Genomic DNA, 26748 nt, shown 5'->3' with positions numbered 1-26748 from the left:
ATCTTTGTATTTTCAGGGAGACCTGAATGGAAATATGAAGGAAGAATGGGGAAATGGGTATTACTTCTGTATGTGGCATCAGATGTTCTCTTACTGCATTGCGGTGTCACTTCTTGTATCACTGCTATGAAAGAGATACTGTAAAAATTTTGAAACAACTCAGAAAACAACCACAAGACTGAAGTATAAATGTTACTTTCAAACAGAGCTTGGTTGGTTCAGTTTATCCCAGAGGAGGTTGTTGTCTGGCGTGATGCTGAGTGCCGAGGGAGAGCTCTGGCAAGAGGAGCATCTTCCACATTCAGGTACGGTGCAAGCAGGAGCTGGAGGCCGGCCGGCGAGGTGGGTATCATCACACAGACAGAGCCGGGGAAGCGCTGGGGAGGGAAAGGAGCCTGGTCAAGCTTTGCTGAAGTCTGGTGGAGAAACGGAGTGCTGATGAATAGGCTGTTTTAGTGTAGGAAGATAGTGTAGATAAAGTAACTATATTTTTAGAAATTAGAGTGTGAGGTCTTTTTAATCTGTATAAGAAATGAGTTTATCTTATTAAGTAAACGTTAGGGCTGGGAATACGTGAACATGAAACCAGTGTGTCGTGTTCGTGGGGAAAGCGTTGCCTGTGGCCAGTTCCCCACGAGAGGGAGCCAGAACTGTCTTTAAAATGTCAGCAATAATGCCTGGCGAATGGTCCAGCCTGAACTCGACTCGAAGCGCTCACGCTATCTTCTGACAAAGCCAATGTTTCAGCTGAACTGCCGTATGTACGCAGCTGGCTGCTCCTCTACGGGCTTTGCCCACCCTCGTGTCCGAGCAGCCGATCCACTCAAACTCTAGTCGCCGCCACCTCCTCCTCTTCTTATTTTCTATATACATGATGTGTACTGTACCAAGGAATTATTAGCAGTGCAAATAAACTCTGCTATGGCAGTGCAAAGACGCAAGTGTCTCACTGTTATTAGCCCTGTTCGGATAATTAGTAAAAAATACAGTTCCTTATCCCCAAGTGTAGTTTATTGTGCTGCGTAACTGAGGCAACAAGTGCAGGAGGCAAACTGGGGGGGGTGAAACTGGGAATAAAATATGCAGTGCCTTGCTGTGCAGTGTAAAGTAAGAACAGTTTTTGGATCGTTGAGCTGGATGTGTGAAGCTATGCTTCCTACTGACTTAAACATAAGCAAAACAATGAAGCGACTAATTGGAACTTTCTAGGATCATGCGTGCTACGTGGAAAAAAATGAGATTTACAGAATCGGTTAGTGGATGACAACGGATTTCAAAATGACTCCGAGTTTTGAAATCAACTGCAATAAAAAATAACTGGTCTCAAGGAAGAGTCAGGGATCCTAAAAAATGCTAGCGATGAAAAAACTTCCTCTGGCAAGTAAGTGTTCCTTAAGAAGGTTGGCTGGAACTGCTGGTTGGACAGCTGAAGCTCAAGCCGAATCCTACGCTGGAAGTGTGGAGGTGACTGAGCAAGGGCTTTTGATGAGGGAGGCCTATGAAGGAGGCTTCCCAGGGAGAGTCCTGGGTCAGAGAAGTGTCCAACCTCAAAGGCAGAGGTCTGTGAGCATGAAGACCTATAGGTTCGTAAAGAAAAGCAGAAATTGTGGAAAACTGTGAAATGGGCAAAGTATAGAAATACTTTTATTTTCAAGTCAAAAACATTTAGCAACAACAGCCTCATTTTTGCGGTGAAAATTATTGGTTATTGCATCACTGGATGTTACAAGCAAAAAACCACTCCAGGCATGAGATGGAGGGATTTCGGGGTTTGGCATATATGTGTGTGTGAAACAGAAGGAGGGAGAAAGAGCAACACTTACAGTCCACTCAAGAGGCAAACTGCCTCGATTACTGCACGCAATAACTGGTTCGTGGCTACTCAGGCTAGTGTGCGAAGAAAGCTGCCTTGCCTCTAGGATCCGTGGTGGGTTTGCCGATGTGTGACTTGGTCATGTTGGCCTGAGCTTGGCGTCTGATGGACCCGATGGCCAGTGTCGAGGGGCAGTAAAGGCTGGTGAAAAGAATGAATCAATCAAAAAAATTGACTTATGGCTGGTGATATGTTCTGGACTGTAAAGTGTTATTTTTATTTATATGAGGATGTGTATGTATGTGTGTGGATATATAAACACGCCCTAGGTGGCATGTCTTCCTCTTACTTGTGCTAAGAGTAACGGGGGCTGTGGAAGGAGGGCAGTATCTCATTCATCTGATTCCTGAAAACTTTGCTTGACATATGTACAGCTGACCTACTCATAACCAGAGACTGAATTTGGTAGCTTTGGCTTTCCCAAGGCCAAAAAGGTTTTTTTGTTCAAAGGCTTCTTGTAATGTATGTTGCTGCTGGTTGCTCTGCCACTTTGCCCTTTGGTCTGCTGGAAGCAGCCAAATACTGAAACATGATACGCCTGAGGATTATGCAAACAAAGGGAATATTTGCATATAGAGAATAATATTGACATTTGCATTTGGCCTACAGTGCCACTTCAAATTACACTGAGCGAAGTTGTGATTCTGGCTCGTTTGTTAGCTTTGCATGCTGTATAAATTGTGACTGATTCTTAAAAATACAAAGTGCATCACTAGACAGCTCAGAGATAAAGTAAGGTGTGGCTAAAACTTATGATCAAGGCTGATACTAACAGCTAATGTGAACAACTGGCACATTGTATAGCACCAAAATGCATTTAAAATATCCAGTGCCCATCAAGTGCACTCAGATTTTTCGTCAGCCAGCTTGTTTTATTGTAAAAGTCGCTTAGAGAGTCAGTGCAGTACAGTTGTCCTCTTTTTGATGTTAGCAGTTGTATGACAGAATAGTTGTGTGGGAAGAAACATCTGTGAGGAAACATCTTAGCAAGGGCCTTAATTGTTAAGTAAAAATAACTTTCTGTCTGGCAAGGGAAGAAATACCTGCCAAATACCAATTTTTTTTTTTTTTAAGACTGCTTATATATAAATATTACAAAATCATGAAGCAAACATTTTCAATGAGAAATTTCTCTCATTTGTTCTTTAAAAAAAATTAAAATGCAATATATTCAGCATAAGTCTTTAAAAAAGAAGGGCAAAAAACCTCATAAGAACTCAAGAGTTAGGAAATGTACCAGTATACTTACTGACTTCTTTTTTGTTTTAAGTGAAAAAGGCAAAGCAGGGGCCGTGCTGACCTTTATGAAAGAACAGATCCGTGGGGAAAGAAGGCTTTTTAATGCCAGATAAGAAGCTATCCTACTCGACAGTTAAGGGTAGTGAAGGAGGATTCATCTGTTATCCCAGTGAGTGAAATGCAGCCTCAGGGCTGTTGTTTCTCTGAGGCTAAAGGCATACTTACACATTTACAGAAACTATGAAATACTCTACTGCAATTAGTTTAATCCAATAAGCTAGCTATCTGTTAGTGTTTCTAAGTAATCTTTTGGTTTAAAATATTTATTGTTTTTCTTTCAATATTTACCTTTCTCACTGTGCACATAACACCAAATCCCATATTCTCATTATTATACTGCATAAATCTCCATGTCTGCACTATATTGCAAGGCACTCTGTTAATCATTGTATTACATTTAAAAAAATCTCAAGCTTTTTGTCTGCTTATGCGAAAAGCTTTTCTGGTTCCCAACGCATATCCGGATATCAAACATAAATATAGATAATAAATATTTGCTAAACCAAAGAGTGAAAATTAAGAATTCTATAGATATAGGTGTAGTCACAGTACAGGCAACAGTACTATAGCAGCTCACTATGTAAATGCAGAAGATTGTAATAGGTGACTAACCTATGAAATTTAGGAACCCCAAACTCAGTGTGGTATATATATATATATATATATATATATATATATATATATAAAGAAAATACATATGATATAAAAAAGGCATCCTAACTTTATACAACGAGAGAGAAAACTTCCAGAGTCATATCTACCTGTTGGCAGCTTGTGTCTCTTCCTTGGTTTTCCTTACAATAGATTGCGTGACTACAGATTTTTCTCTTTTGTTTGTTAAAACTTCTCTTATAAAGCCAGCCAAAACACCGTGGTTGCAAAAAGTTATTATTTTTAAAAGTATTTATGAGGCAGTGGTTTCATTTATGTTATGCAGTGGTCTCATTCAAAGGAATTCAAATGAAACTCATGTAAAGCCGAAGGGGCAATAGTGCTACTTAAGAAGAAGCAAACTCCCAATAAAATAGCTGGATCGATATAAAAATGAAATTGCAATGCCAAAATACCCAGCACAGTGGACAGAAGACAAAGAAGGAAGGTAGCCTGGCTATCCCATGCTGACTTTGAAATGTGACTAAACAGCGCGTTCTTCTGTGAAGCTGAAGCATGGACTTAAAAATTCCAGTGAAGTAGTCTGTTAAAGGTGTTTTGGTACAGATCATTCTGATGTCTGTAGAGCATCCCATGTGTCACACATCCAGTGCCTGGGAGCTCACTCTAGTTCACATGCTGTGACTTCTCCGTTGGCGTCGGGCTGGGGGTGGGGTCGGTGGGATGAGCTGTCGCTTGCCCTGAAGCGAGGCCCTGCAGTACATGGTCCTCCTTATGGACCCCACGCTGCTCCTGGTCACCAGCAACCGGGGAGCTGGCTGCTGCAGGAGTCTGGGCACTGCCGGCCAGTGTCTCAGCCAGAGGAAACGAGTCAGAAATCAAAGATGAGCCAGAGGCTGAGAACGTGGCAGCTGAATATAGCTAAGTGTTGTGAAGTGTTGATGTCCTGGTGGTTAGATAGCGTCAACGTAACTTCCCCAGGAGATGGCAATCAACAAGCAAATCCTTCGGAGCCTTTGCCATGCACTATGCTCTTTGAGGTCTTCAGACAGAGCCAATGTAAAGGTTACATCACAGCTTTCAGAGGTTGGTCTGTAACAAAAGTGTAGTTCCCAGCCTGTTTATCGCCAGTAGCGTAGCAGAACTAAAATCCAGTTTGTAGAACAGGGCAGCTGTGTGGTTTTATAACACAAACGGGAAGCTTCAAGTTGCTAAGGGATATTGTCTTTCTTTCATGTGTGTGGGCTCCTCAGGACTGGTTATGAGTTGTACTTAAATTACATACAATGAAATATTGTGGAACCAAAGCCTATAGTCACTGCCACAATATATTTCATGCTAAGTATAAAATGTCTTAGGTTCCCTCAGTGGTGAGGCGTGTAGTGTTGGGCAAACATCGATTCACTGGTTACCTGTGTGATACAGTTCAGCATGATTTGCATGGCACACCAGCAATCACACCAGATCAAATGGTGCCTAAACCTCGGGCGGAATGGAAATATGGTTGCCTGTGCCAGTTCTGCCCAGGCTCACTAAGCAGGTTGATGGTGGTTCAGAAGGCTCGAGAGCATCATCTGGCTTGGTGTCTGCTGAATTTACAGAACCAGACTTAGTTAATTTAGAGAATCTTTAAATTATACTTGGTCATAATGGTCTCCAGTTAAGACCGTGGCAAGGACTGGCAGCTAATAAAAATCTGATGGAATGTTAGCTGTAGAAGTTTTAACCCAGATCAGGCCAAGACCATACATGAAAAAATGGATGTTATTCTCCTTATTCTTGAGTTAGTATGAATTGACCTCCATTATAGTATCTGCTGTAATAGATTGGCATCTAGTGGAAGGCCAGTGCAACTGCAATGTAAATTTTGGGCAAACTTTTCGTGATGTTGCTGCATAGAGCCTTACATTATAGCCCCCAGCATATCCCATTGCTAGAATACGCCGTGTTTCTGTACATAATCCTGTGGTGATACGGATTTGCAAAGAGCCTACTTAGCTGAAGCTCTGTATTTCCTAAAGAAAATAAATATATACTGTTGCGAATAGATTTCATGGTGGTGCCTGTTGATGGTGTAAATTTAGTGCCTTTTAGCAATTAGAATTTAGGAACTGACTGTTCAGAGCCCATATGGTTAGCTTACCACAAGCAAATTATTTGGCGGGGAAAACATCATTGCTGTATAAAGATAGATGAATTAAAAAATATTTATCTCAGTTTACCTTCCAGGGAAACAGATTTATTAACAAACAGTTACATTGCAGTGCAGTCATGTGTGGTTATATGATGTGAGAGAAGTTCAGGATTTGAAGTAAAATAATCTATCTTTATAAGACAATAATAACCAAATACCAAGCAATGCCTGTATGCGTTATTTATGAACATGTATATACATACCTACATAAAGTCGCATGCTAACTCACAGAACCACAGAAATTAAGGCTGAAAGGGAGTTTAAAAGAATATCTTGTCTGTACACTGAAACCGGTGAACTCTTTGAGAACTATCCTTGATCTACAGCAGAAAAGCCCCTCTCTTTTCTCTGTGAACAGGAACAGAAGCATCTGGGCTTCTTCCAGGATTTTTCACAGGAATAGTACAAACTAATAACGAGCATTGTGATAACAGATGGGACTTCAATACCTCCCAATGATGTTGATACAATTGAAAACTTTCCAAAGCTATTGGGGTTTGACTGCGTGGCATAAAAGTGCATGAAAACTGAATACAGGTAATAACACTAAATGCAAGTCATCTGAAAATTTGAAAAGAACAATTACAGTAAACTTAAAATTTAAGAACTCCATTGAATATGAAAAGGGTAAGGAAAACAAACTTTTATCCAAAAGGAGATAAGGGAATACAAGCTGATCTGGAATGTATAAACAATGACTCAGTAGATTGCTTTAATGTATTTGGGAATAAAAGCGGACTAATAGGCAAAAGTTTAAAAAGATAATGAAAACTGGAACAAACTGAAGCTGAATATTCTTTGTTAGTCTTGAATTCATTGATGTACATTTCAGTAAGAGTTACTGAAAAGCATAAATTTTCCTGTAAACATTCCCTAGAAAACTCTGAAGTAGATGCTTGGTGAGTAAGGGCTTAGGTAGGATGCCATTTGTTAATGATTAGTGAAAACAATCTTACACTAGAAGGCCGTCTTTAGCAATGCATGTCACAATAGAAGATAGCTGGTAAAAAGAAGATAGCTGGAAAACAGAGTTTTGTTGGTTTGTTTGGAAATAGATATCTCTTTGGTTTGGATGGTTACTGCAAATTAAGAAAAAACTTCTAATAAAGGGAAAATAAGTGATGGGCCAACTGAGCGCCCGATAGAATGTTCTCCTGTGAGTGCTTGATTATGGGGCTGATGTTTTCAGGCTGAAATTACTGTTGTAGGATATTGAAGGCTAAGTGAGTTCCTGCTTTTCATGCAAAATTCAGCTCAGTTTTAGTTCTAGAGCTATGACTAATGCCACCGTAATTTATATACATGCATTTGTATATACAGATTTTTTTAATGTAGCAGATACTTTGTTTCAAGCGAACATTTGCTGAACTGTAGTAATAGAAGATGTAGTAGCATGTGAGTATGACACATGCTGATTTATGTGGCAGCATTAAGTTAATTTTATACTACACTATTTTCTATCTGTTGAATCACAGAAAGTTATAATAGCACATGGGTTTTTCATGTGATATGGATATTTTCATGTTTGTGATTTTATATCTTAACTTCACATTTTAATTAAATGCTGTGCAAGAGATTTTTCCTATTCTCTTTAAGAGTAGTTGAAAGATGAATGTTGAAGCGTGAAAGACAGATTCGTGTTATTTCAGAGTACTCGTGACTCCTGATGTATTTTTAAACAAGGCAATTACAGAAGTTAATTTATATAAAACAAGATTGAAATAGAAATGCAGAGTAGTATACACACCGCATTTGCAGTAATAATGTCTTCAAAACCTTCTGTGCTTGTCTGAGAAAGGATTTACCTAATTACTGAAAAATAACCTATTAAATCTGTGATTTAATAATTTTGGGCAATGCAAAGTAATAGACCATTTGAAGGTTCTCTATAGCAATGAGTCTGGTTTAGCAGAGTTTGCAAAATTCCTTTTTCACAATTAGTTTTTGCATCTTGGTCCCATCAAGTGGATCTGGATTAAGGGCTTCTTCCACTTTTCAGGGGAGCGTGTCCACAACTGTATGCTGTTGATCTGGTGTGACTTACAGCATTTCTAAAACTTGCTGGAAAGCACTGACTTGATAAAAAATGTGGAAGTATGTAATTACATCCCTCAGACCAAAATTATGCTTCAGTGCCTTCTCCTTTCAGGTGCTTTTGTCCTGAAAGGCAACAGAAACGGCAATTACGGCAACACTAGATACTGACTGCTCCCTATAGCACGGAGGAGACATATGTTTATATTTATGCACACACACATAGTCTTTCACCTTGGATCACAATTTCTGGCAGCAGCTAGGACATTAAATGTAATCTCTTTCAGTTTCTTGTTTGCCTTATCCGCCGCGCATTGAAGAAGACCTTGGGTCACTGTCCCAGCAGACTGTCGCAGTCCTTATCACACAGGGAGATAGGAAGGAATTGCACAGCGTAAGTCAGGCTGTTTGCTCAGCAGCACATAGGGAGCTTTGCCTGAAATTATGCCTTACTCAGAATAGCTTTTGCCCCTTGCTAACCTCCTGGAGGTGGTACCCTGCTAGCTGCCCCCAGGAAAGTGTTTGAGCGTCTTCCAGCAGTGATGGGAAGCGATCCAGAGGTGCAGTGGCACCCTTAATGGGTCTCTGGGGAGGAGAAGATGGCTTTCCCATGCTAAGGCAGCCTCCCGAGCTATGGTACCGTCTGCCCCTGCAATGGTCACCCCTGCCACAGAGCGAAGGGGAAAGCAAGAGCTTGCCGATCTCTCTGCATTTGCATTCCTCGCAAGACTGGAAAAGTCGCTGTTGGTGCAGAAGCCCAGGCACCGGGAATCAACCCTTTGGGATAGGGAAGAAGTGGTTTCTACTTTTCTCCAGATTTTTGCACAATTCCACGTTCTGTCACCTTCTTTTTCTGTGGTTTGTTTTTTTCCTTTTTCTTTGCAGTTTTTGTTACTTTTTCCCAGCTGCTCCACTTTTTGAACCCATGATGTTTGTGAAGCAAAAATAACAAGCATGAAATAAAATAGATTTGCTTTTTTGAGATTGTATGCAAAGTGATGAAAGATTTGCGGGTTTTTTCCCAGATGTTCATTATAAAAATTGGCTCTTGCATTAGAGAACCATGTAGTTTCAATGGTTTCAGTCTCCAGAGCTAGAGAAAAACAACTTTTTTTTCTTCTCTTCAAGGGCACTGGAACTCAATCACATCCTCCGAAACTGCAGAGTGTCTGGTCAGGACACTGTTGGCAGCAGAGGTCAGTTGGGCAAAACCTGGGGTGCCTTGTCCACAGGTGGCTCCCAGCCTTGTCTCTTGGTTCTATAAAACAGGCTCCCACTGGCAGCACTATTTAGCTACACAACTGTGTTTTGAAGCAGTTCTCCAACAGTTGTTTTACTCAAGTGAGCTTCCAGTACATTTTCGGGCTTACAAGGTAAGAGATTTATACTTACACTGCTGCACACTGCAGAAGAAGACAAGAACATGAATTTTTGCATATTGATTTCTACAATATTGTTTGCATATGGCTTTAATTCATAACAGACAGCCTTTGCCTTAATATTCTCACGCTAATTCTAGCTCTCATGAAAGAAAGGGCCCTTTAAACACTGGATGTACAGAGGTTATCGACCACCGCTGGGAGCACAGCCATTTGAGGAACTGTAAGCCTAGCTGGGGGTGTGCTGCCTTTTGTACTTGCCAGCAGCAAATGTACTGATTGTTCCTGGACCCCTCCTGGGAAACGAACTGCCAAGTGACTTGTGATTTACCTCAAGTCTGCAGAAAAGCAACTTCATATTTCTTTTCTTTTGTGCCGTAAAAATAAACTTTAACTGGAGCCATTTCAGAAGTGTTGTCCTGTCTGGCATTCCGCCGACCTTGGTGCAGATGCGGTTCTTTGAGTGCCTGCTAGAAACAAGGAGCAACAGTTTCCAGCCCATGCCCTACTGTAGCTACATGCCTCCAGCTGTAGCTCTCTGAGGAGTGGGCAGCTTCACCATGCTACTTGACCATGTCATTGCACTTCTGACGGGCTCGGCTTTGCCAGTGTTAGCAGGCTGCTGGTGCCCTGGCTGGGCGAGGAGGGTTTTTTCCCCAGAGCTACCTCCTGGCTGCCCCTGGGGTCTGGCTGGGGTGCAGCATTACCAGTACTGCGGTGAAGCCATGACCAGTGCTGTTGGTGTCAGTGGGCATCTCCTCGCCGCTCACATACCCGATGCTTGCATTTTGGGCTGGACATGGTTCAGGTCAAACAGCCCCGTGTTTCTGAAGCTGCACATTGAAGTCCCCATTTGCATTGCAGCTTAATGCTGGAATAACAGATCCCGACTGAGACTCCCGTGTTTATATACTAGAATTATATTTTACTCAGCCACTTTTGTCTGTTTTACAAATAAGTTGTAAAATCTAATGTTAGTTACTACTAAAAATCGAATAGTTCAGATACATAATTTGGAAAACTAAACTATGAGACTTCTGACCTGCATCAGACTGCGGAGGGACAGGGGGTTGCTGTGGGGACAGGGCTGGCAAACTATAATTTCCGAAGTGGAAATGGGTTTGTTATTGTGTCAGAAATTTTTTTCTAATAACTGCTGCCAAAGAGTCAGTGATTTGGAGAAAGTACTCATTACTATCAATCCCTTAAAGCCTACTGAAAAAACCCAAACAGCATGGGAAACGTATCCTGGCAAGGCTGCTAGCATATCTGGGTCCATGATTCTGCATTTCATAAATGGATAATTATTTAGGTCTGTTTTTTCCTTTGTAAGCAATACTGGTGTTTTACTAGCAAAGTGTTAACTTGTGTTTTTTCTGTTGACTTCCAGTTGGGGACAAGCAATTTGCCTAAGTATTACTATTATTGGTACCCCTAGAGATTTCTCTGATACTGTCAAAATCAAAGCACTGTAAAGAAACACACAGCCAAAGATGACTGAAGATCTGTGCACATCATGTGTGATGAATTTGTCAGCAATAAATTTCTTAATAAAAGTCACAATAAATAGAAGAATCCCCTTAAGATATGATTGGAAACCCCATAGTTATTTGAATTTCTTGAACACTCTGTTCTGTGAACAGAATTTTCATTAAAATGCGTAGGTCTTTGCACCAGTAATTCAGTCTGAAAAGCAGCCTGTTGGGTTTTTTCCTCCATTCACACATGCCCTTGAAGTATTTTTGGCAGCAATACCAGGAAGACAGTCACTCCACCAGTATCTGATTCTTTGCACTGCATGCGGGGGGAGTTGTGGGGGCTTCATGACAGTGTTGGAGCCAGATGCTCTAGCGTCTCCCGGCTTAGGGAGCAAGTAATTCCTGCTACTCACATGGTGCCTCTGATTAAGTGCCTCTTGCTCCTTTTAAGAAATCATTTGCTGCCCTGCAGTGTTCTCTGATTCACACACACTTGTGTGCATCTCCATTTAATTTGTCTCTCCCCCACTCAGCCTGCTATGTACCGTAATATGGAAGAGCAGACTTAACCCCACAGTGACTTATGACCCAGTATTTCGTGCACAGAGGCCGAGACTGCTGCTGCCTCTAGTAGCTTTAGTAACAAAATACTAAGGAAACATTACCTAATTTTTCAGCTTCAGACTGATCTCAATTAGAAGAAAAAGCGTGCTGTCACTAGTGTACTCCTCAGTCTCTTTTAGCACAAAGGGGGTTAAATATTGATGTGAAGGGACATACTTTTCATTTTCTGTCGTGGAAGTACAACTGGTAACTGTGATGACTGTGTATCTCAGGAGGTGAAAAATGACCAACCAGTGATGAGCAAACATTGGCAGAAAACGTAAAAGCAGACACATAATTCACAGGCCAGACAGCAAGAGATAAGACACTGCATACGAATAAGAGTATGTGGGTGTGAGAGCAAGTCAGCGCTGAAGGAGAGGATTTAACTGCTTCACTGAATGTGCAATTACACAAACAGCTTTTCTGACTGCATTTCATCAGTAGATACTACCCAGTGGCATAAAATTGTTAAAAAGCCCTTAACAAACTGTATAAAAATGGCAGGCTTGCTTCTAGGCAAAATAAATAACAATAAGTTAAAAATACCAATATGTAGCATCTGCCTTTTAAGTAATCAGCTTGGTTTCTGTTTATTCCTCAGAATCTGTATTTTTGGCTTGATTTGGAGGTTTTGTTCTGCTTTTAGCAGACCATTTGAACAAAAACATGCATTCTATATAGCTGTCACCTAAATATGTTAGCTGGCTGAATGTACCTTAAATTAGGTAAAAATAGTGCTTCTTCTGTTAATTAATAGGTTTTTTTCCATTAATATCCTTTGAAAAAGATCACTGAAAAATAGACTACCAATATTTTTGTTGATTTCCATGAATACCCTATACTGTAATAAGAGAATATAGGCCTCTGTTTAGCCATGTGGTAATAGATCTTTATGGGCTGTCACTGCAGATATGACCTGAAATAAGAAGAACAGTATTCCAGTTTCTGAGGATTTTTTTGGTGGCAGCAGAGAAAAAAAGCAAGGCTTTTGTTCCAGAGTTGCACGAGAAAGAGAATGGAGCCCAGAATGAAGTTGAAGGGAGTTTGTTCCACCAAGAGGCATCTTCAAAATTTTAACTTGATGCAAACAATTTATTTTTTTTTTGGTAAACTTTTCATTTTTTTACTGAGGTCTAATTTCAGACTTTCAGGATGATCTCTGTGGCTGATTCCCAGGATCAGCCTGTAAAGGCTTTTGAGTATCTCAGCTCTCCTAAGAAGAAACCATTTGCATGCAGGACCACCATTTGAAGTCTTAGAGACCTTCTGACTGTCTGAGGACCCGGACACAGGGAGGACCTCCTTCCTCTACCATTGTGCACTGTGGAAATTCTGACTGTTCCCAGTTGTGGCAGGTTGAAGCTGTGGACCACTCTCACATAGCACAGCATGACTGGATTTTCAGAAGTGACAAATTCAGGTTTCACGTGATCCCCTTACAAGTATTTTAGATCCAGACAAGTGAGAGTTGTTTTCACCTCGATCAATCAGTACATTTGCCATTTTTTTTAGTATTGCGTGTCCATACTGCCCTATTTGTTTCAGTAGTGGCCTGTATTTCCTTGTTAATGTATTTAGCTTTTTAAAGAACAGACTTGAAAATATGTATCTTTATTATGGACTAAGAATACGTGTTCTCCCAAAATCACAAACCTACAACAAAACCATTTTACTCCCATCTCCCAAGCTCTCTGCAAAGGACAATTTATGAGTAAAATGCGTAAACGTATTTCGTAGTTCAGATTGCTGAGCTCTGGGCCACTTGTACTAGCTTTGTGGAAGTAATTGATTGCACTTTAGATTTGTAAAGCCAGTCTGGATTTCCTGCTTATCTGTTTAATTTAACTGCCTTTAATGATGCAGCACATATGGCCTGATGCAGTAATACTGGATTACAAGCCATCTAGTTTTTGTGCTGGAGGAAGATTCAATGACTGTGACTGTTTCACCCAGCCGTTCTAAAACTTGGTGGGAGTTTTCCACTGTCTTTCAAAATAAATTGATCTCCTTTAGTGAAGGCTGCTCCATGCTCCTGCAAATTTCAGGATGACCCTATATGGATGTTTAGTTCCACAGGTTTCATCTGAGTATTTAAGTAGTGATATAGGCCAGTGCATACTCAAATATACTTCTCTGGAGTTCATTTTTTAAATTTATTTGTGTTATAGTAATGCTTTCCAGCAGGTGAAACTTACATTGTGTGGGTCTGATTTAGCCAAATGACAAACACATTCTTAAGTGACTAGCTCTCAATTCAGAGGTCACATAGCTTAGTTTTCCAAATTATATATCTGAACTATTCAATTTTTAGTAGCGTGACTAACATTAGATTTTAAAAATTATTTGTAAAACAGACAAAAGTGGCTGAATAAAATATAGTATATAAGCATAGGAGTCTCAGTCAGGATCTGTTATTCTAGCATTAAACTGTAATGCAAATAGGGACTTTAATTTTCAGAGTGTTAATGTCAGAGAAAAATATACAGGCAAAAGGTTGATTGAGCTCCATTCTGTTACATTGTGCCCCTACACTTTCCAGGTGGGAGGGAAAGCATGATCAGGACACTGAATTTCAAGGCAATGTGTTCATGCAGGTGAATGAAGTTGTTTCAACACATTTTTGCAATGTGCATATATAGGATGTTTCGTATCTTCAGGTCACACTACTTGTTTTTTTTGTACTGTTGCGGCACTCATCTTTTGTAGGTAGCCAAAATAGAGTAGTCTCTCCATAGCTCTGTATCTACTCTTGGTCATGAATTCTGCTTGTAGAAATGTTCATTACTCTTCCCAGAGCTGAAAAGAGCTGGGAGCCATTCTGTAAACAGTTAACATCTTGCCTTGAGGTGTTGAAGCAGAGCAATCCTTTTGCTTGCTTGCTCCCAGTCTACCTGCAGACCCTCTTGCGTGGCTTTAGCCTTTCAGATTTCATTGCCATTCAGTATTCCACTTAAATACATTTCAGACCCTGCATTTTAAACCAGCTCTGACTATAATCTAGGGACTTATACAACTGCACTTAAATTTAAATGCCATTAAGTGACTGAATAATTTATCAGTGTATACAGTGAAGGTTAATTGACAATAATTCTATGGATGTTAGAAGCATTTTAACATTTTCTGATCTTCTGATTAGCTTTTGAAATGCCTTAAAGTTTCTCCTCCAAGTCAGCCTTAAGATCTACAGAAACATCTCCATTTAATTTTATATCTCTCAGTTTTAGGAAGACGGCTCTACCTTTCATGTAGGATTTACATATTTTTCCTCATGCACTGACAGGACCAGAAGAAATCGCCACTTCAGGTGCTTGTATTCATTCTGCTTCAGTAGCCAATAACTATGTACCAGCCTAAACTAGAAAGATGCACAAACAATCCCTGCAAACACTGATGTGACTTAAGCCTACATTGCGAAACCAGACCAGAACTCCAATGCACCAAGGTTAGCATAGAAGTGAAGGACATCTTTGACATGATGCTCTTTGACTAAGAAATTATGCAAAAAGAGTAAGTGCATGTATTTGCATGAAACTTGAAGGAAATTATGCCATTTGGGCTTAACAGCGTGTTCTGTTGCAAGCTGAGAGCATGGAATTGACTTACTGCGTGCCTGCTCCAGTAATTCCAGGTTGCATCTCTGTAGCATTTCTCTCCCCAGGGAAGCCAGTTTGTCCACATCTGGCATGATGAATGTGAGCAGTTCCATTATTTGCTTACATGCTTTACAACGTTACACGTATGATTAGCTCTGCTTTTGCAGAGGAAGGACTCAAAGCAGAGGAGAATGAAGTAATTTGAACAATATTGCATGGAAGTCACTAACAAATGCAAGACTGAAAGGCTTTGGAGAGTCTGTCCAGTGTTCTTCCTGTAGCTACTGCTACAGAATCGGATGGGTAGTTATAAATGTCCAGTTGTTTTAAATTACTTGTGAAAGTGCGTTCTGTGATGCCCTGCGTCAATACAGTTACAATGCTCAGATCTTTTCGAGACTTTGAACAAGCCTATAGGATAACATTTGCAAAGTATAATGCTTTCAACAGTTTTGCTTTGATGGCTGCTGTTAGGCACTTTGTGCAGTCACAGCAAAACAAAGAGTAGCTGCTAAAATGTCAGTAATGGTTACCTTTTGTTCTCTTTGTAATGTTTCTTTCCTATAAAATTAAATGTTTGCTAATAGTTTTGGATAATAACTTCAAAAGTTGTATTTAATGCCTTGCACAAAGTTTCTGGGTAGTTGCATACAATGAGCAATAGCAACTACCTGAATTGGTTTTTCCAGCTTCTCAATATCTCAAATATTGTGTAAAAGCCCATTATCTAGTTCTTATGGTTGGTTTATGCTACAGGAAGCACATTTTGCTCATGAGTTGAGTGAGCCCATGCAGGGCATCTCAAACCATTCTAAAACTTCTAGGATATGCAAAAAGACTAAGACAGTTTTCATCCAACCTCCCAACTCAAGAAAGTAAGATTTAACCTGTACCTAAATAGACCCAAGCTGAGAGGCCCAAAAGGGCAGACTTAAGCAATTAAAGTAATTCCTTAAAAAGTCAGTTCTACATCTGATCATATGGAAGTATTTAACTTTGATTTTCCTTCCCATTCCAGTGACTTACCAGCCTCCTTGATAATGAACACTTATTTGATGGTAACTTCAGGGGTATCTGCACAGATCCTGCCTTCTCATATTGTCCCCACAGTGCAATCACTTCAATCTCTGTAATTCATTACACCTTGCAGATGCTGTTGGGTGTAATTCTATGTATAAGATCAAAACTGTAAGAATTGTCTAGCAAACATTTTTATTCTACCTACATGAATGTCAGTGTGCACACTGAATGTCTTACATGAAACTGTAGATGATGGAGATAAAAACTTTAAAATGTAGTATCAATGTAGAAGCGTTTGTGTTATATTGGCTAGATTGTTGTCCAGGCTTTGTAGTACCATTTCAGAGATTTTGAATGTTTAGACACGCTACATGGTCTAACGAAAGGTGCCTTTCAGAGTAGGTAACACTACAAATAGTTGTTACAAAGGCTCTTTAACAGTAGCTGCTAATCTAAGCACTATGTGTTAAATGAAGTGGTGATATACTATTGAGTCATTACAGACACATCAGTTAACAATCAGCCTTGTTTAAAAGCAAACAATGGGCTAGCTTGTAATGGAAGAGAAATAGTTGGGGAAGATGATTTCCACATTGGCTATGTATCACTCTAGCAAAATGATTCTGAAAAATATTTGAAGAGTAGAACAGAACCACATTCATCTGAACAGTCCACAATATGTGACAATGCTGAGGTCAAAATAAATTCAGACTGTTAACATTCAGAAACTCCGGCCATTGGAAGAACTAACTTATATTAGAGATTATCAACTAAGATCTTGTAATATTAAATTAAAGAGAATTCAAGTTCTACTCAATTTACCTGAATATAGTTATCTGAAACTTAGGCATCTAACTTAGACTGGTTGTGTAAAATCCATCACCATCAGAGGCTGATTCAACTCAGCCCAAAAGAACTGTGTGAAACAGCAAGGGACAAATCATTCCTGTGGAGGTATTTGGCTTATGCATTGACTCAAGATCACTGGCTTTAACTGCTGGGCTAACCTCTGTGGTTGGTAGCAGTAGTGGTAGTTAAATGGTAGTTAGAAGTAGTTCAAATTACGTGGGATAAATATGCGTATTCTTTTCCCAGTGTAACTGTGAGAGAGTATCTATCCATAGGTATTTAAAATATAACTTTCAGAATTGTGATTTCAAAGGCATGCAGGTTCCTAAAGACTGAGTGTGGCACAAAGTAGGATGACAAAAAGCTGAATGTTTTACATCCTTGGACTTCAAGGTTGGGGGAATCTGTGCTCCTGGACCATTAAAAGGACAAGGTTTAAATGAGCCCATGAGTTCCCACCAAGTCTGCATAGGAGACGCTTAAGACACGTGTTAAATGTGCAGAAGGTAGGAGTTCCTTTTTACATGTTTGACTGTCTTTTTATTTCCAATAATTTGTGTTCTGTGATATAAATGCTACTTTCTTATATAAAAAATTGTATGTTTTTTCAGGAAAGGTTGCGCTGCTTTGCATGCTAGGTGATAAGGCTTTGTATTTGCAATGAGCCCACTTGAAAATTATTTTTACACAATTTAATCCAGGATAAAGCTAAATTTGCAAAACCAAGTTTTTCATATATATCTTCTGTTGTAAAAAGGAAACTAATAAGATCCAGTGTATGCCTATAAGTTATTTAGACAGACATGGTGAGGTTATAGGGTGAAGCAGTATCTTTTATTGAAACAGCTCACAGAGCAGGAGGGGAAGAAATGGATGAAGTTTGGAGGACTGAGGTAACTCGGAAGTCACCAGTGGTAGAACCCTAAGTGTGTATTAACATTTGGCATACAGTGACATAGATTGTATTTCTTCTCACCAGAATGAAACCATTATAAAGATACTTCACTTTTGGAATTGCGCTTCCTTGATAAAACATGTCAGCTGCTGGAGGTGCAGAATGAATACTTAAAAAGTATGAAGGTCACCTATACATAACAGATGATGCAACATTCATAAATAATTATCAGACAATAATAATCTATCTCCTATCCTAATTTATTCTGATCCACTGGATTAATTTTAATACCCTATAGGCTAAGATATTTGTCAATATTTTGAATTAATTTTTTGTAATATGTCCAATTTCACTTACAATTTAAAGATGACACTTCATAAAGTATCCTTAATATTTTGCTTTTGCATTATATTTGTATGGAAAATATATTGTCTTGTAAAGGAACAGAGTTGTACTTCATATTGAAGTGGAAAAAAAATTGTTGGAAAATAGATGGGAAGTGCATGTTTTGTGTCCAAACTACTGGGGTAAGGGGCATTTACAGCTACATTTTCCTATGATTATATAGACAATGTCAGAAGGTAAGTAATTTTCTAAGTAGATTTAGACCAATGCAATTAGAGATAAGTAACTGCAGATGCATAGGAAGCATACTAGTATGTGGAACTGGTTATACATTTAAACTTCTGTTTCTGCATAGGAAATATCCAGGCTGTATGTAAGCAGGCAAGTTTTGCATCTGTAGGACTGTTTGAAAATCCAAGGCAGAAAAGTAAGTGAAGTCCATACTGATGCCAAAATATCAGGTAAGTAATACTGTACTCGCTGTCCTCAGTTTTTCTTCCAGAACACTTGGTTCAATCCAGCCCAACTAATTAAACACTTCCTTGGAATGGATTATCAGCATTTTAATCGTAATTCTATCATGAAATTATAGTCTTCATGTTAGGAAAATTAAACATTCTCTTATAAAAGGCAACAAAAAAGAGCTTTTGTTGATTTAAAGTTAAGAGGAAACAATACGATGGAATAAACAAAAGCTATTAAAGTAATTACAAACTGGAATATGTTTTTGACAGTATGAAAATTGCAGGCGAGATACAATTAATGATTGAAATAGTAACAATCAAATTTTACTTACTATGCCAAGTTTAATTTCCTATCTTGTAAATCACAGACAAACCTCATAAACAAGCCAACTACTAGATTGATGTGATTAATCAGTTTTTATAAATATACTGGTGCTGGGTGACCAATTTTAAACAATGAACATAGACAATCTGGAGAACTAGAAATGAAAAAGCTCCATCTTTTTGAATATGAATGAAGAGTGAATTATTTTTTTTTCCCAAGTAGGGTAAAATAGCCTTGTGGAGGGCACTGCAGAGGAGCTGAATTACAGTCAGCTCCTGCAATACTCCTGTGGCCGTTGTCATGATCTCTGACACTACATCTGCAAAGCCCCTGATGCTGCTTCTCCAGTCATGTACCATTTTAACAGGAGCCTCCAACTTGCCTCTGCACCCAATAAGCAGGGCTGCTGGGTCGCAGTGCGCATAGTGATCCTTCTGCAATCCACAGCTGTCCTTCTGCTCTGACCTCACGAGCAAAAGTTCTTCCACATGGAATGAATCCAAAGACAAAAATGTTTTGGGATTTTTTTTTGTCCCCAACCCAAAACAAATAACCCCAACTTGTGGACTCCTTTCACAGTGAAATTCCAGAAAAGAGCATTTAGAACAATTGCCTTTGCAAAGCCATTATGGCAGCAGAGTCGTAGGATCATTTGGGTTGGAAAAGACCCTTAAGATCATCGAGTCCAATCATTAGCCTAACACTACCAAGTCCACCACTAAGCCATGTCCATAAGCACCACGTCTACACACCTCTGAAGTACCTTCAGGGATAGTAGTGTGATTGCATGGACAATTGAAACATCACCTGAAAAATTCTGTCCTGAAGTGTCAACTCTACATATATTTATGAAAAGTGAGATGGCCACAATTAGTCTCATATAAAAGTATAAATCACCATTATGGAATGTACTGGTGGATCTGTGATAAATGTTTTGTTGATGTGGAACTTTTTTGCACACAGGGAAACATGGTGCTTAAAAAACAATGCCAAAATATTGAAGTAATCTATACTTTTTCTTTGGAGCAAACAAGGAGAATTTTTTGACTGGCTAATGATTAATGTACGGTATAAAGAATATGGGGTTCTAGGATTATGATTAAATTGATTTTTAATTTTAAGTCCTTTGCAGCATTTCTGAAAAGTGATATCTGTGTCTAAGTATGTCTTTGAAAAAGTGGTGGGTTTTTTTCTCCACTGTTGGACTGTTGCTGTCTTTTAAGAGGAATTGCATTCACCAGGACTTACCGTCCTGGAGCCTCGAAGGACAAAGTGCCATACAGTGGGACACAGACATTTATGGTCTTAGCAGAACAGATACAAGACTCCTAAGAGGCTTTTCAACAAAACATGTTGTCATTGAACTAGCAAGCGACCCTAGCTTTTCTGACAGCTCTCCTAGAATGCCATTATAAACTAAAGGTACTGTAATGCAAGTACTTAACCTAAAAGCAACACAGTGTTGCAAGAAAAAAGCTGCAAACCCACCAAACAAAAAAGCTCCATAAAGGCTGATGCCTTTGAGTATCAGGGAAAGCTGAATTTAATTTGGTCCTTAATTAGTAATTCCAGTCACGTTGGAGCATTTTTAATGATGTTATTTCAGCAGTTCTGTTCCTAAATCCTGATCCTATCAGTCACCATATATGAATTCCAGTCCAAGACATCTTTGCCAAAATGCCATTTAATTGTTTTAATCTATTAAATATCACTTCAGTAAAATGACACGTTCCCTATCACAGACCTCCATGTAAAAGACGCTTGAATAAATTGAGGGGACGGAGGACAAAGGCAGCTAGCAAGGCTAAGGGAGCAGATTTGATCTACTTTCTGGTGCATAAGGGTCTGACTGGAGTCTTGTATAATTGGACTTACCTACATCAAATGAACCTACAAGTGTAATCAAAAAGATGAATCTGAAGATACGATGATATGTCTGAAAATGTGAAGAGTTTTTTCTTCTTTGAAGACCTTTGGGGACTTCTTTGTAGTCTTTGGAGTCTTCTCCTTCATCTTCATAAAATCACTGTTCATATATAACAGTGTATCTTGTATAGTGTCTGCCACTGAAACCATGTTCCAATCTAACATTGAAACCACAAGAGTATGAGAGATCACCTGATGTTTATTTACTTTGATCAGCTTCCATGCAGTGGCATCGCTGGGGAAAAAGACAACAATATTCCAAAGACGCTAACACAGGTTAAGTTAACTTAATCACTCACTTCAGCCTACAGTACTTGTCAGAAGAATATATTGACGTGGGACTTTTCTGTTCTCAGAGCAGTCTTTGTCAGGAGTATGAAAGGTCTGAAACAAGATAATGAAAGAATCCGTAGAAGTGTACTTCAGTGTTCTGATCTTTCTTCATATTTTATAGTTTTTCTGAAATAATTTCAGCATATCCTTCTAAAAAGAGCTGAGAAGCCAGTCACTTTAAACTACATTTCTTCTATTGTAAACAAGCCCTCTGGTCATACTCAAGACCATACTCTTTGTTGAGTTTTGCAAGTGTTGATCACTGTTCCAGAGCCAGAACAGTGATCAACACTTCACTATACTAGCGTGGTAAAGACCTACTTACAGACCTCTTTTAAAAAGTGAATTTCTGCAAGAAAAGAATATATGGATTGAAAAAGACCTATTACATTATTTCCTGTTCAACCTCCTACAAATGCAAGCTGATTTCTACAGTATGCTGACTGCTTGCACCAAAATTTGTTGCATAAAAATCTAGACCTTTACCTCTTGGCGAGATGTCTGCAGCAGAGCAACACTTTTTCCTCCCACTCTTAAGACATTTTCCTGACTTAAAAATTCTTCCTAATTAGCTGTGCACATTGATCTGCTGTCATACTGTTCTGTCTTCCATCTCTGTTCTTCACAAGGAGCAATACTCTTTTTACAAAACTTTTATTAGTAACTATTTTTAGCTCTTACCTGTGTGCTTCACAAAGATAGTGAAAATATGGACTCCATTTTTTACCTACTTTTTTTTTTTTAAGACCAGCCCAACTATACTTTTGTATTCCCGGAAGTGTCTGGAATATAATACACAACTATCACGACCTCAACTTTTGAAACAACTCACACGTACCTCTTCCATTTGTTTTGTACACAGAAGTGCTTGTTTATGCCAAACTCTGCTACATAATGAGGCACTGCTGATTTCATAGAGTAATTCATCCAGCTTTCTCTGACCATTCTCTTGTGTTCATAAACATATACTTGTCCTGAATGCTGTTCTTTTGGACATCATGTCTGGGTTCACACATGTTGGCAACAAACAAGAATTTGACCGCTTTTGGAGATTTAGATGAGGTTTTACAGTAGTTTGCTGTGATTTTCCCTTTATAGGCATATGGAAGCATATTGAACGTGGCTCTGCAAATATGCTTTTTAATCAAATGGGTAGTTGGTTCATCAGTTTGCAATTGTAGATAGTGACAAGTGTGCAGCTACTCATGTCAATATAACAACAACAATGAAAATTGTGACAAAGATAATCTCAGCACAGTAGTTTCTGTTAGACATATCCTTATATACGAATAAAAAAAAATCTTAAAATTTTCATTTTTAAATTAAATAATTAGATTAAATAAACCCAGAATTTCTGCCTTCATTTCTCTCAGCTATAAGGTCTCTGTCACATGCTTTGAAATACTGACCTGCAGCGTTTGGAGAGCAACTGCTTCAGAGGAAGAGCACTCACTGAACCTGATTTCCCAGAATGACCATAGGCAAAAGTCTTTCTTATCTGCACAAATAGATTTCATGACTGTGCACAAATTGTATGCTAGTGTGGCCATAGAGGCAAGGTTCATAGTGGCAATCAGCGCTACAGAAGCATTTGGAGGGCAAATGAATGTGTGCTAAGGATCTGACATTTGTACCATATGCATTTTAGGGGAATTTTACAGCTTTACAGTCTGTGGACTAATCATTTTAGGGGTTGGAGGAACATGCTTTGGGAGCACATTTTCGGGTTTGGTTCATCTGAAAGGAATTGAGGCTGAGCACTCAGAGCCTGCTTCCTGTGTGAATCTTAACTGGTAAGTGGGGATGATCAGAAGATTCATCTCAGAGCTACACTCCTGAAATGAAAGAAGATGTTAATTCAGGACACTCAGAGCTAGTCAAGCATCCAGTTGCTCTCTTGTTGTGGTTTGGTCTGGCTGGACACCAGGTGACCACCAAAGCTGCTCTATCACTGCCACTCCTCAACTGGACACGGGAGAAAAAACACAATGAAAGGCTCGTGGGTCGAGATAAGGACAGGGAGTGTTCACCCACCAGTTACCGTCACCGGCAAAACAGACTTGACTTGGGGAAATTAGTTTATGAGCAATCAAATTGGAGTAAGATAATGAGAAATAAACCCAAATCTTAAAAACACCTTCCCCTCACATCCCCCTTCCTCCCGGGCTCAACTTCAGTCCCAATTTTCTCTACCTCCTGCCCCGAATGGTGCAGGGGGATGGTGAGTGGGAGTTGGTGTCGGTTCATCACACATTGTCTCTGCTGTTCCATCCTCCTTACACTCTTCCCCGGCTCCAGCATGGGGTCCCACCCACGGGCTGCAGTTCTCCACAAACTTCTCCAAGCTGGAGTCTTTCAGGAACAGACTGCTCCAGCGTGGGTCCCCCACGGGGTCACAAGCCCTGCCAGCAAACCTGCTTCTCTCTCCACAGGTCCGCAGGTCCTGGCAGGAGCCTGCTCCAGCGCAGGCTCCCCATGGGGTCACAGCCTCCTTCAGGCATCCACCTGCTCCAGCATGGTGTCCCTTCCATGGGCTACAGGTGAAGATCTGCTCTACCGTGCACCTCCCTGGGCTGCAGGGGGACAACCTGCCTCATTATGGTCTTCTCTGTGGGCTGCAGGGGAATCTCTGCTCCGACCACTGGACCACCTCCTCCCCCTCCTTCTTCACTGACCTTGGTGTCTGCAGAGTTGTTTCTGTCACATGACCTCACTCCTCTGTCCCGCTGCAGGTTTGGGTTTTTTCCCCCCTTCTTAGCTATGTTATCACAGAGGCGCTGCCACCGTCACTGATGGACTTGGCCTTGGCCAGCAGCAGGTCCGGCTTGGAGCCGGCTGGCCCCGAGTCTGTCAGACATGGGGGAAGCTTCTGGCACCTTCTCACAGAAGCCACCCCTGTAGCTGCCCAACTACCTAAAACTTTCCACACAAACCCACAACATCTCTTCAACATACTTGTCGTACCCCATTTGGGAACATAATTATTTAAAAAAGCAAAATATCCCAATGTCTGTTAGCTTTTTTTTTGCCATCTGTAGGTTTTGGTGGGCTTTTTTTGTTTTTCTGGTGTTTTTCTTTTTTTTAATTAAATATTCTACAGCATCTTTTCTTTTCTAGAACAAAAGGGAAGTGTCCTAAGGGACCTAGAGTACCATTGTGATTGGGCCTCTTTCAGCCAAGTTTCTGGATAAGTGCTTTGAAAAATAACTCTTCCTTTCCTAAAACAATGGATATACTCCCGAGCAAAATTGTGCAATCCATCAATTCTGTATAGGTTTATGGATTGAAAGGAAGGTTAGGAAGAAGGAACAAACAGAAGAAGAGGACTCTAAATAGCAATAAACACTATTAAATCCCTTTAGTTCTCACAGTTTAAAATTTGCAAAGTATAAGATGTGTCACTTAGTCACATATGCACTGTCGGATTGCTCTTAGGGAGCATTAGTCTGGCATTGAAAGTTACCTTAGTGATTCTGCTCCGAGACAGGAGAAAAAAGGCTGAACAGATGGGGAACGAAGGACATTGCCAAATCATCACCAACCCCAGAGGATTTTTTCTGGTCATTTTTAAGGAAATCCTAGCTGAAACATTGTATTTGGAAATAAAAAGGAGAGGAAAGCAAGGGACAACAAGACACTCATAGATATTTTTCTTTGCATGTTTTAGAAAAGATTATGTAGTGTAAATTAAGCTTATATTTTCATGTATGGTTTGTATGAACTAGGAAAATCCTAGCTTCTACCTGGTTTTTCCTCCATTCAGCTAATGGAAAAGAAAATAATTTTCATAGCACAGTTCTTGAATTAAAAAAAAAAAAAGCAGGTTACACTTTTCCTCAATTTTAATGAAGTGCCAATCAGCAAAGCATTCAGGCTTTGTCCTAGTGAGTATGTGCTTCAGTCTTATGCTGAATCAAGGCCAACAAATTGTGGTGTTCAGAACGGCAGCATGTCATTGCATGTGCTTTTTTTATTATAATAATAGACCTCTCCAGTGTTCTATCATTGCTTTGAATATTACATGGCAATTTCATAATATTATAATTTAATGTTAATATTGACAGCATGAAATATTTTAAATTGCCTAGTATTTTTTTAAACCCAGACACCTATCTGTTGCACGCAGAATTATGATTATCATTATTTTTTCTTGTCTTCAGAACTTCTCAGAAGTAGAAGAAAATCCAGCCAAAAAAGCCGGAAAAAAAGGGCAAGTCTTGCTGAAGACAGAACGAGTTTGGGCTCATTCACGAGCTATCTTTTTGAATGCTCACCTTTACAAATAGCAGACCGTATCCAAGGGAATCATTGCTGAGTTTCTCAGCTTTTCTGTGGTTGGTCCCCATAACAGAAATAGAAGGTTTTGAAAAATGTCCTGATTTTTTTTTTTTTCCCTATGAATATCAATGTATAAAATAGACAGATAGTTTTATGGAGATATTTATCTGAGCCTGTGTATTCTGAATATTTGGCAGATAATACTTGAACTTCAAAGTCTACAGTGATTTGGTAACTTGAAAAGGAAGGAATTTCTCTTTAATAAAAGGAAATGTAATAAAAGTGTGTAGAGCCACAATGTCTTTGCAGTTGTCTTCTCTGATACACCCTGTTGATCAGGAACTACTAGGTTGAGAAATAAGGAATATATTCTGCTTTTCCTGTGGTCTGTCTCTTCTGAAGAACTACTTTTCTGTTAATTCTGTGTCATTTGTATTTTGTATCTGTTTTGCTAACATTTAGTCCAATTATAACACCTCTACTGAGTCCTCCAGACATGGAGCAGTGATGTCTCAAGCCCAGAAAAAAAAAAATCAGATTATAGAAGATTGATAAAATTGTTCCTGGGGCTAGATTTACAGAGGATGTGAGGCAGAGATATTTCACCTAAAGTGCCTGATAGGGCTGTGCAACCCTCAATGACCTTGTAGGATAGTTTGACTTTAAGGTACTGTTACATCTTGATCCAGCTCTGTGATGCCTTGAACACTGACTCACTGTGTCTCTCTAAGACTTTCAACAGTAAATTGTACAGTAAACGAACATACATAAAACCAAACTAACTCTACTGTCTCCTCTCTCCGTAATGAGGAAGGATAGAAGTTGGATTGTTCATGATATTTTGCATGAAGTAAATTGTGTCTAGAAACCTATTATCTCATACTCTGCTGGTCTTTGTCATTCATCACTCACATTAAGAGTGTAATACAGAATTCAGATTTCTTTGTGTATATTCTGCAGTTCTTTAGATGCTAATTTTAGTATTACATTTGTCTTGCAGTTTGCATTAACATTTCTGGAAATTTTTCTGCATAAACCTTGGAAATTATAATCTTGATGTTTTATGTCATTCCAATGCAAGAACCTGCATGTTCAGTAAGATCAGAATTGGGACCTTTTTTTTTCTCAGAAGCAAGTACAATCTTGTTGCAAATAACCCAAAGACACACAAAAAAAGGATATATAAATATGTATACACTGTCCTACTGTAGATATACTGCCCTAGTGTCTTTCTTTTGCCAGTCC

General features: G+C 39.4%; 1 long non-coding RNA gene across 8 annotated transcripts in view; it reads left to right on the top strand.

Annotated features, from left to right (window-relative positions):
* LOC142360838 (uncharacterized) overlaps positions 1-26386 on the top strand; it is a 39854-nt gene extending 13468 nt beyond the window's left edge. For 2 of the 8 annotated variants that reach the window (XR_012763413.1, XR_012763412.1), the window contains exons 3-7: positions 17-305; positions 9141-9385; positions 14756-17443; positions 18533-23957; positions 25386-26386. This is a non-coding gene — a long non-coding RNA (uncharacterized LOC142360838). Of the gene's footprint in view, positions 1-16; positions 306-9140; positions 9386-14693; positions 17444-18532; positions 23958-25385 lie in introns of all 8 variants that reach the window. The other 6 variants (XR_012763415.1, XR_012763417.1, XR_012763419.1 and 3 more) reach the window with 6 other exon arrangements.
* Positions 26387-26748: the final 362 nt, after the last annotated feature.

This window comes from Opisthocomus hoazin, chromosome 3, assembly GCF_030867145.1.
Source record: "Opisthocomus hoazin isolate bOpiHoa1 chromosome 3, bOpiHoa1.hap1, whole genome shotgun sequence".
NCBI lineage: Eukaryota > Metazoa > Chordata > Aves > Opisthocomiformes > Opisthocomidae > Opisthocomus > Opisthocomus hoazin.
This window is presented reverse-complemented; position numbering and strand designations above follow the sequence as displayed.